General features: G+C 36.7%; 1 long non-coding RNA gene across 1 annotated transcript; it reads left to right on the plus strand.

The window, feature by feature from the left end:
* Positions 1-9515: 9515 nt before the first annotated feature.
* LOC141633100 (uncharacterized) lies at positions 9516-11990 on the plus strand. The gene is made up of 3 exons (XR_012537908.1): positions 9516-9748; positions 9842-9914; positions 11817-11990. It is a non-coding gene; the product is annotated as an uncharacterized LOC141633100 (long non-coding RNA).
* The last annotated feature ends 819 nt before the right edge of the window (positions 11991-12809 follow it).

Below are 12809 nucleotides of genomic sequence, written 5' to 3' on the forward strand. Positions count from 1 at the left end.
ACTTGTACCAAAATGGTTTATCAAATTATAAATTACAACGTCATGTACTTATAATAAATCATTCATTCAATTTCAATTTTAATTGTTTCGTAAACAATAATTTTATCCAAGTAATAAAACAATTCGATTACTTAGACCGTATCCAATTTAATCGAATTATAGTAAGACACGTTAATCTTACTCACAAATCATCCGTCAATTTTAAGCAGTTTAATTAACTCGTATCGGCATACGATTAATTAAATAATCAATTAAGAGTATTTCCCTATAGGTATGACCTAAGTGGATCAACTGATCACCACCGTCGCACAACAGTAATGTTGGAGCTTGTGTCCTCCACAGTTAGTGTGATAACATATATAAATCTCTTATAGGTTCACAAGGGTATACTTAGTGTTTTATCAGTTGATCAACGTTTACTTGATAACGGTTGGCTTGCTAAAAGTTTGACGTTATTATCATACTGATGGCGGTGATCAACTCGTCCCTAAAAGTCACACCTAAAGGATGTGTTTGAGAGATGTGATTGTATGAAAATATAATCACATTGATGCCTGACTAAAAGGTTAGTCTATGTATTTGACTAAACAATTAGTCAATGTGATGATGAGACGATTATTTAATACAATTAAATAATATTAGCTGAGACGAATTAATTGTAAATTCGTAAATTGAATATAAACAGTTATATTTAATTGTTGTATATAATCTTAGCTTAAACGAATCAAGATGTTAATTCCTAATTAAACATAAACGGTTATATTTAATAAGCAAATTATAAATATGCGATATTTATAGTTTATGTATATATTATACGATATTGTCATAATAAATGTTGACAGACCGGTATTAATAAATCGACTGCAAAATGTTATGAGTGGACTTGTTAATACATGTCGATATAATTGATAATTGATAAAATATACACACATTTTATACATTAAAATAACTACCAAAAATAAGGGGATTTCTCTCCTCATTTTGGTAGACACGGTCAACAAGGAAAAAGGGAAGAAAATTATCTTCCCTCAATCTCTCCTATTTTCGGTTATAATAGGTGAGTAGGGAGATCATTTTCTAACCTAATTTTTGACCAAAAATTCTCTCATCAAAGAAACACAAAACCCTAAAAATTTCACAACAATTTTTGGGATCTCATTCTAGCAAATTGAGAGGCATTTCTCGAAGCATCTTGGGTGCAACAATTAGGAGAATATCGATTTCGATATTGTTCTTAGGCCAAATTTGCTAGGACCAAAGGTTGATTCATATCTCTATACTTTTGTTTATGTAATTTCATTTATGACTCGTTTTTCATAATTATAATTTCGTTATAATCCGAAAATTTGTAGAGGGAGTATACCGATATTTCCCACAAGTGGTATCAGAGTCAGGTTACGAAATTATTTTATATGATTTTCATAAATGATTTAAACAAAAAAAATTTCGAGAAAAAAAAAAAGTCGGCCGAATTAAATTTTTTTGTGCCGAGAGATTTTTGTTTTTTTTTTTTTTTTTATGTTCTTGTTTCCATTTTGATTTATTCATATTGTTGTTTTAATTAGTTAAGATGATAATATGATAAATTTGTAGATATTTTGATTTAATTAGAATTAAATTGAAATGTAAATGGAAATTGTTTGATATTGTTCAATTGTTTTGGCTATATAGTTTTTGGCATACAAGTTAATTTAACAAATGTTCAAATCAATTGTGATGATCGGTTTAATCATGATTTAGATATTCATTTTAATAGGTTAAATTGAATCATCTAGTTTGAATATATGTTTAAATTAAAAGGATGATTATGCCAATCTTGTTATAATAGCAACATTAAACAATTGTTCATAACAAATGAGTTGTTTTAAAAAAAAATCGGTTTTAGGGCTGAAATATCGCAACGTTTAAAAAAAAAATTGTTTTTTTTCGTTTTATGGTTATGCCGAGGGCATTTAAGAAAAAAAATATTTCTGTTTTTTTTTTTTGTATATGCCGTGAGATTACAAAAAAAAAACATGGGCTGTTTTCGTTTTTTTTTTAGCCGAGAACTTAAAAAAAAAAATTGTTTTTCTTTTATTTGGGCAGAATGCCGTGTGCAGTGAAATAAAAAAAATTTTGTTTTTTTTTTGGCCAATTATTATTATCAATAATGTATAATAATTATTGTGAAAAGGTTCACAGATAAGAGATACCCAATTATTTTGAAGAGGTTTAAAATAATGTTGGATTAATTCATATTATAGGTTAATGTGAATTAAGATTGGAATTATTGTGAGTAATTGAGGAATTGTCACATAATTTGATCATTTAAATAGGTAGTTTGGATAAATTACTCTACATAATTAAGGAATTATGTCTTGAATGTTTAATTTATAGTTGATGCTATTTATTTAGTTGAATGTTTACTTGAATGGTTTATTTACGTATTTTTGTAATTGGTTGTAATTTGTAATACCTAGTGTGGCCTTAGTTAATTATGTTTTCGTAATGATGGGAACATAATTTTAATGTAATTTTGAGATCTCGTATCTCCTTTTGATTTTCTTTAAGTATTATGGTTTTGAAATTAGAATGTAAATAGGTTTATTTTGTAATTTATTAATTGTAATTTTGAGAAGACTAAAGATGGAGATTGGATTGCTCACTCCCGCTACATGGACCAAGATGGAACATCAAGACAAGTTTCTCGGGTCCAAGGATGGATTCCAAAGTTGTATTAATGTTCATTTTGGTAGATAGGCCACACTAGGACTTTATCTCTGTTTTATGTTTTCCCATTCTTATTGCTTTTCATTGCATGATAGTTAGTGCATCATATTTCGCCTAAACCAAACCACCTACTAAAATGCATGAAAATTGACTCATATAGTTTGGATGTTAGTTTTCATTGACATACGATGTCACACATTTTTAAGCCATCAACTTAGTTTATTCATTCTCGCATGCTAGATATTAGTTCACTTAAAATGAATTAAAAATAAAGTTGATGGGATCTTCCTCTAAATTTGAAATTGAGACTAGTCTTTATAAGCCAAACAGCTATGAACCCCTTCTTCGTCGGTAGGCATATAGGACCGTACTCTCCATATGACCCCTTCTACGTTGGGTAAGTACTTTGTGTTGACTTAGTTTACCTCAAAATTATAATCCGAAGAGTTTCTCGTGATTATGATGGACTAAAGATAGAATTTACAGAAATTTATCGACCAAGAATTCTAAAAGTAGAATTAGCCAAAAGGTTGGCTTATCAATTTACAGATAATTGAGTCTTGGAATCATTTATATAATTCTTGAGGGAGGTCAATTGTATAAATGCTTGAGTCTTCGCGTTATAACAGTATTGCATTAGACTTAAATCATAACGATGAGTATGCTTATTATATTTTTCTTCTTTTCGCAGTGTAGAATACGTTTTATTTTGATAATACTGTTAAAACAAATGGCTGGAAATAACAAAATCCCTATGCCAAGTGCCACACTTGGACGCGAGTCCTGGCTAAAAGCTTCATGGACCACATTAATCAGTTCACACGACTGAAGAATGACTGGTCCAACTTTTCGGACTGGGAGGCATCATTGCGGAATGCTGCCATTGATGATGGTAAGCTCAAGTACTTAATTGAGCGAGTACCGCCAAACCCAGGCCCCAATGCAAGAGCTAACGAGTCAATTGCTTATAGTGACATCATTATGGAAGCGGGTGCGATAAAGAACGTACTCATTTTTGCAATGGAAACCAATTTACAAAGACGCTTCATTGCCCAAGGTGCAAACAAGATTTTCACCACGCTCACTAATGAGTTCTCAAAGGCACCAAGAATCGTTACTTATGAGCATACTTGTCGCTTCTTTGATGCGAAACTCCAGAAGGGCCAACCGGTTAGCCCACACATTCTTAACATGATTGAGGATGTCGAGAAACTGGAGGCACTTGATTGCAAAATCAGTGAGAGCATAGTCATTGACCGTATGCTTCATTCACTTCATGATGGTTTTGCCCTTTTCAGGGCAAATTACTACATGAATGACATGAAGAAAAGTCCTCATGAGCTACACTCATTTCTCGTACAGACCGAAAAGGATATGAAATTGAGTGGGAGCATGAAGCAAGATGTTCTCATTATTTCCAACAAGAATAAGGGTAAGGGCAAAGCTCACGGTGACCTAACTGTAGGAAAGCCAAAGTTTAAAAAGTCAGGAAACGGTAAGAGTGGGCCTGGTGAGACTAGTGGCTCACAAGGCAAGGCAAAGAGCAAGGGCGGTGACATTGAGTGCCACCATTGTCACAAGACTGGACATTGGAGGAGGAACTATCTCGTGTACCGTGAGGACATAAAAGCAGGTCGCGTCACTCCTGTTGTTATGTCATATTATATTCATATGATTGAGATTAACCATGCAAGTTTCGGAACTTGGGTACTTGATACTGGTTGTGGTTCTCATCTGTGTAATCATTTGCAGGGCCTAAAAAACATCACACCTCTCGCAAAGGGTGATGTGGACCTGCGAGTCGGGAATGGAGGTAGAGTTGCTGCAGTCTCAAAGGGAACATACGTAATCCAATTCCCAAGTGGTTTTGAGTTATATTTATATAACTGTTACTATGTACCCAGTTTATCTAAGAACATTATTTCTGTTTCCGTACTTGATAAAGACGGCTTTTCATTTTCAATAAAGGATAATAGCTGTATTTTCTCTTTCAATGAAATGGTTTATGGCAAAGCAGTTTCCATGAATGGAATTTATATCTTAGATCAAACCACAGATATATTACATGTGAATAATAAGAAATTAAAGGTTGGTGACAAAGATCAAACTTATCTATGGCATTGTCTAATGGGACACATAAATGAAAAACGTGTAAAGAAACTCATCGAGAATGGGACTATTCCCGCATTCGATTTTTCTACATTTAGCACGTGTGAATCATGTCTTACCGGCAAAATTACTCGAATTTCCTTCAAAGTTGTTGGAATGCGCGCTAGTGACCTATTAGGACTCATAAATGAAAAACGTGTAAAGAAACTCATCGAGAATGGGACTATCTCCACATTTGATTTCTCATCATTTGGCACGTGTGAATCATGTCTTATCGGCAAAATGACTCGAATTTCCTTTAAAGGTGTTGGAATGCGCGCTAATGACCTATTAGGACTCATACATACTGATGTATGTGGACCTATGTCAATCACCGCAAGAGACGGCTATAGATATTTTATCACTTTCACGGATGATTTGAGTAGATACGGATATGTCTACTTAATGAAGCATAAAAGTGAGTCTTTTGAAAAATTCAAGGAATACCAGAATAAGGTTGAGAACCAACTGGGAAGAAAGGTTAAAGCACTCCGTTCAGATCGTAGTGGCGAATATCTTTCAAATGAGTTTGATCAACACCTTAAAGACTGTGGAATAGTTTTACAGTTAACTCCACCTGGAACACCTCAATTAAATGGTGTGTCCGAACGGAGAAATCGAACACTATTTGATATGGTTCGATCCATGATGAGTCACACGGTAGTACCTGATTCATTATGGGGCTTTGCTCTTTTATCAGCTGCTCTTATACTTAACCGAAGTCCGTCTAAAGTTGTCGACAAGACTCCGTATGAAATATGGAAGGGAACGGTCACTAACTTGTCCTTTATTCGGATTTGGGGCTGCGAGGCTTATGTCAAGTGGAGACACAAGGATAAGCTCGGCCCGCGATCGGTCAAGACATACTCTATTGGTTATCCAAAAGGAATGTTTGGTCATTACTTCTATTCGCCTACCGAACATTGAGTTTTTGTTGCGGCTAGTGCAAAGTTCTTAGAGAAAGAATTTCTCGAGAACAAGTCAAGTAATAGAACCTTCGAGCTGTCGGAGGTTCAAGAACCAACAACCGAGGAACAGATGGAGGAAGTTGTTCCTTCAACTGATGATACGGTTAACATTCCTCAGGAACCTAGGAGGTCGGGTAGAGTCTCTAATCCTCCAAACAGATACATTGGTATGGTCGAGGATAATGACTTTTTGCTCCTAGAGAGTAATGAACCCGCTACCTATAAAGATGCCTTGACTTGTTCCGACTCAAAGCTATGGCTTGAAGCCATGAAATTCGAGATGGACTCCATGTATGAGAATGACGTATGGGATCTTGTTGATTTACCTAATAAGGTAAAACCTCTACAGTGCAAATGGCTTTACAAAATAAAGCATTCTGTAGACGGGCAACCAGATACCTATAAGGCACGACTAGTGGCAAAAGGTTTCACTCAAGTGCACGGATTGCATTATGATAAAATTTTTGCACCCGTAGTTATGCTACGTTCCATTCGGATAATCTTAGCGATTGCCGCATTTCATGACTATGAAATTTGGCAGATGGATGTGAAAACCGCCTTCTTAAACGGTTATTTGGAGGAGGAGTTGTACATAGTGCAACCCGAAGGTTTCACAGATCCTGAAAATCCTAAGAAAGTGTGCAAGCTTAAGCGTTCCATTTATGGACTTAAGCAACCTTCTCGGAGTTGGAATCATCGTTTCGACCAGGTGATAAAAGAGTATGGTTTCACTCGATCGGTCGAGGAACCATGCTTATATATCAAGTCGAGTGGGATCAAGTGTATGTCGATGACATACTCTTGATTGGGAATGACATTCCTCTCTTATCTTCGGTAAAAGGATGGTTGAAGAACCATTTCCAGATGAAATATCTGGGTGAGGCACAACGCATATTGGGAATCCGTATCTATCGAGATAGATCACGACGGATGTTATCACTAAGTCAGAAGTCTTATTTGGATAAGATTCTTGAGAGGTTCAGCATGACCAACTCCAAGAAGGGGAACCTTCCAATGCCGTCTGGGATGCATTTGAGCAAGTCTCAGTCACCCACGACACCTGAAGGGGTTGAACGCATGAGTCGTGTTCCTTATGCATCTGCAATAGGATCAATCATGTATGCCATGATATGCACACGTCCAGACGTGTCATATGCATTGAGTATGACGAGTCGGTACCAAAAGAATCCAGGTGAAACACACTGGATAGCTGTTAAAAACATCCTTAAGTACCTACGGAGGACTAAGGATTGGGTATTGACTTATGGAGGAGATACTAAGCTATGTGCAATCGGTTATGCAGATGCTAGCTTCCAAACAGATCGAGATGATTCGAAATCTCAGTCTGGATTCGTCTTTACTCTTAATGGTGCTGCGGTCAGTTGGAAGAGTTCCAAACAGGATGTTGTAGCAGGTTCTACTACTGAATCCGAGTACTATGCCGCTTCAGAAGCAGCAAAGGAAGCTATATGAATGCGTCAATTCTTACAAGGACTATCCGTAGTTCCTAGTTCGAATGACCCAATCACTATCTATTGTGACAATAGAGGTGCCATCTTCCAGGCTAAGGAGCCTAACTCTAGCAACAAGTCTAGACATGTACATCGGAAGGCTCACCTGATCCGTGATTACGTGGAGCAATAGGAGATAGTGATTGACAAGATAGCTTCGGATGACAACATCGCGGATCCTCTTACTAAACCATTGACATATGATAAGCATGAAGGGCACGTTACTTCTATGGGAATTAAACGTGTTCCTGAGTTGTACTAGTTGATTATGGATTCGATACATTATCTTTTTCATATGCTATTTATAACTTCATCGTTTTATTTCATATTTTGTTTTTCATGTGGATTGTACGACAACATTGAACGCCACAAAGTGAACTGAATTACGTTATATTTGTTTTGGTCCGTAATCGCCTACATGAGCTGATAACTCTGGCTATTATTTTGTGAAGTCGATTGATGGTGGGTTCAACGAGCCATAAGTCAAACAGTTGGCTGATCGATCACAGATGCGAGTTATAACGATACCTCGTAGGACAAATTGTGACAACGTAATGGAGTCCTATAAGTTTAAAAACATTCGGTGCCAGGTCGTGGATTGGACGTCCATTGTGTTCCTAGAGTCGATTCTTTTGACTATCGACTGTCTCTTGAGATTAAGGCAGTTTTTGGGTGACTTTGGTTTCTTTCTCATGGTCGACCGTAACTGGATGCTAAGCAGATTTTCACTAGGTCATTTTATACTCTGCTTATATCTGCAGGATTCGAGTTGAAGAAAATATCCAACCTTTATCAGTTTTAGTTATTTCTTAGGACCAGTCGAGGAGTTGTAACTGAAATGCATGGCCATGCTCGAATGATGATTCGTTTATCAGTTACGTTACTCTCTAGTCGGGAAAACCACTCTTGATATTGATCACTTGTAAAATACGACCTTTGTGAATACGGATTTTGAAAATTGTTTTACATTGAGTGGGAGAAATTTTAGGATATGAGAATCGGTTATCGCACATACACTTGTGAGGACAAGTGGGATTTTGTTGGAGCTTGTGTCCTCCACAGTTAGTGTGATAACATATATAAATCTCTTATAGGTTCACAAGGATATACTTGGTATTTTATCAGTTGATTAACGTTTACTTAATAGCGGTTGGCTTGCTAGAAGTTTGACGTTATTATCATACTGATGGCGGTGATTAACTGGTCCCTAAAAGTCACACCTAAAGGATGTGTTTGAGAGATGTGATTGTAAGAAAATATAATCACATTGATGTCTGACTAAAAGGTTAGTCTATGTATTTGACTAAACAGTTAGTCAATGTGATGATGAAACGATTATTTAATACAATTAAATAATATTAGCTAAGACGGATTAACTGTAAATTCGTAAATTGAATATAAACAGTTATATTTAATTATTGTATATAATGTTAGCTTAAACGAATTGAGATGTTAATTCGTAATTAAACATAAACGGTTATATTTAATAAGCAAATTATGAATATGCGATATTTATAGTTAATGTATATATTATACGATATTGTCATAATAAATGTTGACAGACCGGTATTAATAAATCGACTGCAAAATGTTATGAGTGGACTTATTAATACATGTCGATATAATTGACAATTGATAAAATATACACACATTTTATACATTAAAATAACTACCAAAAATAAGGAGATTTCTCTCCTCATTTTGGTAGACACGGTCAAACAAGGAAAAAAGGAAGAAAATTATCTTCCCTCAATCTCTCCTATTTTCGGTTATAATAGGTGAGTAGGGAGATTGTAACACCCGCGAAATTCTCATTTTTACGTTTATAATTTATTTAACCGTTTAATGACTTTATTTTATATTTTTAAATTAGTTAATTTAATTTAGTTTTATTTTAAACACGATTTTTATAAAATAATATTTTAAAGCTTGATTTATATAAAATATACGTTTTCGTCGGATAGGAATAATAATAGTAATAATAATAATTACGTATTAGTAATAAAGTTCCGTCTTAAATTATAGTAGGTTTAAGACGAATTTCCGTCTAGCAAAGAACCGTCACATGCTCGCATGTGAGGCTAAACTTATCTACTCTCGACCTATCCCGGGTCGACAACGCGCCCCTCAATTTTGGCACCTAACTAAATTAATAATATCTTAATCTCTCTCTCACACTCTCCTGACCAATCCTAACCCACCATCACCTCCCTTATTCTTTTTGAAATTCCTGTATGAATGCATAAAGCCCCTGCAACAAACAAATTCAGCAGCTGGAAAACGGACCCAAAACAAGCTCCAAAGAAACCCATTAATGGCGGTCCTAAAATCCTAGATTTCTCGCTCAATTTTCGACCAAACTCAATAATTCTTGCACCATTCTTCTCCTTATCTCTTCCTTCATCTTTTAAGGTAAGAAAGGCATAGCCTTGTGGAGTTCTCGTCTTGACCCGTCTCATAAATGTGACGTTTTTAATCTAACTCGGCTCTTATTACGGTTTCTAGGTGAAGACTTTGAGGACCCAGAAGGAAACTCGTTCATAATAGACCATTCCCTTGAAGATTGAAGAAAGTTAAGGTAACGGTGATAGGTTACTCGGCAAAACGTCGGGAAACTCGTCCTTCTTACTCGGCCTTGTCTTTGTTTACTGTAAAGTTTAAGTCTTCACTGTGTTCGTCATGGATGGGTTTGATTTTATGATGCTCGAGGTCAGTTTACATGGCTGGTTTTTGGTGTCTTCGTGGTTCGTCCCATAGGGAATAGTCGGCCATGGTGTTGTCAAACATGGGCTGTCGATTTCCTTTTTGTGCGAGTAAAAGGACTTCTTGTTTGCTGATTTTATGGGTTTATTTATGGCAGGAATTGGGTGGTGTTTATCCTTGTTATAGTCGTACTCATTCCGTCTCGAATTTACCTTTGTTACCTGTCTGAAATCGCGCTTTTGTTGGGCTGCTCACCCCAGTTTTATCCTCTATTTTACTGCTCTTGTCATCTGTATTGGGACGGATTAAACGGCCCCTCTGATCGGTTTTCCTGCTAGTGTCTTTACGCAAATGTCGTCACATGTATACCCGATATTTTCCCCGCTTGAAAAACTCGCCAATCGGCCTGTGCCCGCTTTGGAACCGTGTTTGGACTGTACTGCTTGAGTGATGTCGTATGCCTATTCCTATCTCTTCTCATTTTGTGCTTTGGTGATTCATTTTAGCAATTTAGTTGTTGGGCTCAATTTCTCATATCTCTTGGACTCAATTTCTCATGCCTGTTGGTCTCAAAATCTTATGCCTTTTGGACTCCATTTCTTATTATATTTGGATTCACTTTGTTAATTTAATTGGACTCATTCTCTTGGTGTGTTTGGGCTCACCACCATTAAACTGTTGGGCTTACCACAATTTAATGGTTGTGCCCATCTTGTCACTTTTACAAAATTTGTTTACATTCCGTAAATTATCCATCGTCACTTATTATATTTTATTTAACCGGCATGTTAAATTATAAAATGGGATATTTATTAATATAATACAAGTATGAGATATTTATTATAAGTACTTGTAAGAGTCACATTCTTGATAATGCCTTTATGCTATACCGTATTGCTTGACTTATCTTTACGCCTCTTTCGGACTGTCCTGCCGATTGTGGGTTTAGCTCATATCTTCCGCCTCTTTCGGACTGTCCTGCCGATTGTGGGTTCTCGATTTCCGATTTAGGGTTCGGGTCTTGGATGCGGACTGTCCTGCCGCATGTCGAATCGGGAACTGTGCTGTCCCGAGAGTCTGGCCAGATTTAGACTAGGACTGAGTCTTGGGAGTACCATTGTTGTCCTACCAGGGGAATTATATTTTGATATATGAGTAGTAAAGGTCTTGCTTGGTTTAGATATTGGTATTTATCTTTCAAGGCAAGAGTTATGCCTTGTGTTGTTTGTCTTGGTCCTATCGGATACTAGGGGTGAGCTATAAGCCCTCTAGTTGCGATATGATCGTCGGGATTGATGTTCCCATCCGTTCTTATGGTGAGATGCAAGCCATAAGTATGAATGTGACATTAGTAGCCACGCCCCGTCAATGTTTGCCAAATGGTTTTCCAAATAATGGCTACGGTTTCTATTCTTGTAATTTGCATTCGTTGATCCCTTACTTAACTACTTCACATGATTCGGATTCTAATCTCATATCTATGTTGTAATTCCTTGAAATGCGTACTTTTGCATAATTGACCGTATTCTTGTCTTTCATATTATTAAATTGTCTCATATGAGTAGTTCAGTCGTTATCATGCTAATGTTGATCTATCTTGTTATATCTCATTAAATTGCCATATTTAAATATAATCTTGATATTCATATCTTTTGTAAGTATTTTACATGATTTACCTGTTTTAGTTCTTTGTCATGTTCATTTCGACAATTTGTGGCTGGGAGAACCTTGAGTTACTCCCCACTGACTGTGGCGTTCATGTTTACATGAATGACAGGTACTAGTTGGTGCATTTATGGGGTGAAGACATGTGTGAGCTAGCGAGCACTTTGGCCTTGTAGTTGGCTTATTAGGACTGCTTAGACTCACCTCTTATTGTATTGTCATTCGAGGGATATATTTTCCCTCACCTTGACCATCACGTTTGTATAATTCAAACTTTATTTCCGTATTCTTTATTTATGTTTTGGATTTTTATGAACCCGCGCTTTAAACTTTAAAACTTTCAAAAATTTCCTAAAATTCCGCTTTAATTTATTAGTTATATTTTTCGCGTTAACGCGGGGTGTCACAGTTGGTATCAGAGCCTTTGTAGCTCCTGACGCACACACGTGTACCCCAAACTTAGTTTGAACTTGACCTTGAAATAATGAATGAGAGATGGGTAGATATAAGGACCTAAGTTGGTAGCCTCTTTGTGTATGTTATTTGTTAGGTGCTAACCTGATTGGTTTATTTGGTGTCTTGAGAAGATGGTGCGACCAACCAAGGTGGAGAATACTATCATGGAAGCCCTCACTCAAATTCTCCGGAATCAACAAGATGCCAATGCTCAAGTCAATCTTCGTCCTAACTCCCGTGGCAAGAGATCCTTTGGGTCCTCATCTTCGTCATCTGCCAAGAAGAAGAAGAAGAAGCCCTTTCCAAGTGGACAAGTGCAAGTTGGACAAGCTCCCTTGTCGGAAGACAACCCTGAGGAGACCCGCAAGTGTTTCAAGTGTAGGCAAGCTTATCACCCCGGGATTGGATGCTTTGATATGCCCTTGAAGTGTTACCATTGCAAGAAGCCCGGTCATCTCATCAAGGATTGCCCCGAGAAGAAGAAGATTGCTCCTCCTCCTCATGTTCCGGAAGCCAGGCCAAGAGGATCCATTCGTGTCGAGAATCAAGTCGGAGCCGTCATTCCTCCCGACAACGCTTCGGGTGTGTTTTCTATCCTTGATCAACCTTATCTTACTTTTATCCCATGATACTCATCCTTCTTCTAAAC

The sequence above is a fragment of the Silene latifolia genome, chromosome Y, assembly GCF_048544455.1.
Source record: "Silene latifolia isolate original U9 population chromosome Y, ASM4854445v1, whole genome shotgun sequence".
Lineage (NCBI taxonomy): Eukaryota > Viridiplantae > Streptophyta > Magnoliopsida > Caryophyllales > Caryophyllaceae > Silene > Silene latifolia.